At 41.3% G+C, this 1,162-nt stretch overlaps 1 pseudogene; it reads left to right on the top strand.

The window, feature by feature from the left end:
- Positions 1-344: 344 nt before the first annotated feature.
- LOC111915599 (5S ribosomal RNA) lies at positions 345-462 on the top strand (annotated as a pseudogene).
- The last annotated feature ends 700 nt before the right edge of the window (positions 463-1,162 follow it).

Genomic DNA, 1,162 nt, shown 5'->3' with positions numbered 1-1,162 from the left:
CGTAAGAAGATTATTGTCATGATTTTCCTCGCTCATACATTCCCGAGTTATATATAACGAAGACCTGGTAGACAATAGAATGTGAGATTTCTAACATAGTTTCTTTTCCTCATTGGGATGTGGGACTAGAGTAGAATCGCACATTTTATTATCCGCCCCGTCTTGATTATATCATAACATGTATGAGCTAAGTTTTCATGTATAATAACTCCTTTCTTGGCCTGAATCAAAATGATACAAGAACCGTCCGAACAGTTTAACGACTACTCAACAACAGAATGAAAAGACCAAGCTTCTCACCTTTGGGAGCTCCGATCTTATTCTTCACGAAGACAAAATCTAAGAGGTGCGATCATACCAGCACTAATGCACCGGATCCCATCAGAACTCTGCAGTTAAGCATGCTTGAGCGAGAGTAGTACTAGTATGGGTGACATTTGGGAAGTCCTCGTGGTGCAGACCTCAACAGGACTTCCATTAGAAATCATCACTCTCTGCCTCGCATAGATGAATCAGTTGACCAATCGCAAGGAACGACTTACCTTTCAGAAATGAACCTAAGATCCGAATATCACTAGTTATGCGTGTTAGTGAAGGGTGTCCTGAGGACAATCTTCCAAACTCGATGCGGACACTACGAGTCTGTAGTGATACCTCTCGGATAGGACCAATACTCCCGTAATATTCATGAACTTAATGAATAAGGTACGCCATTCTTACTTGGATCAGTTCGTCATAGTCCTTATAAATGACTTACTTATCTACTCTCGTAATAAGAAGGAAATCATAAAGAGCATCCACAACAAACCCTGGAAACATTATGATCAAAGAAACTTTACGCGAAGTTCTCTAAATGCGAGTTTTAGATTGAAGAGTCGAGTTCCTAAAGCACACTATTAGTGATGTGGGAATTTTGAGGACCCTTCTAAAAATCAAAACTGCTGACAATTTGTCAACGCCGAGGATGCCGACAGGAATTCGCCAAATTCTAGGTCTGACTGACCTACTATCGAGAGTTCATTCAGAAATCCTCGCGGATTACGAAACCTCTTATGACTTTGACTCAGAAGGGAGTGGCCCTTGACTGGGAAGACAAGCAAGAGGAAGAAAACCTTGGAATTTCAAGTGAGAGGCCAAATCCTTTTGGAAATCTCACTCTGTG

Source organism: Lactuca sativa, chromosome 8 (assembly GCF_002870075.4).
Source record: "Lactuca sativa cultivar Salinas chromosome 8, Lsat_Salinas_v11, whole genome shotgun sequence".
Lineage (NCBI taxonomy): Eukaryota > Viridiplantae > Streptophyta > Magnoliopsida > Asterales > Asteraceae > Lactuca > Lactuca sativa.
The sequence above is the reverse complement of the archived record's forward strand: the minus strand, read 5'-3'. Positions and strand labels throughout refer to the sequence as shown.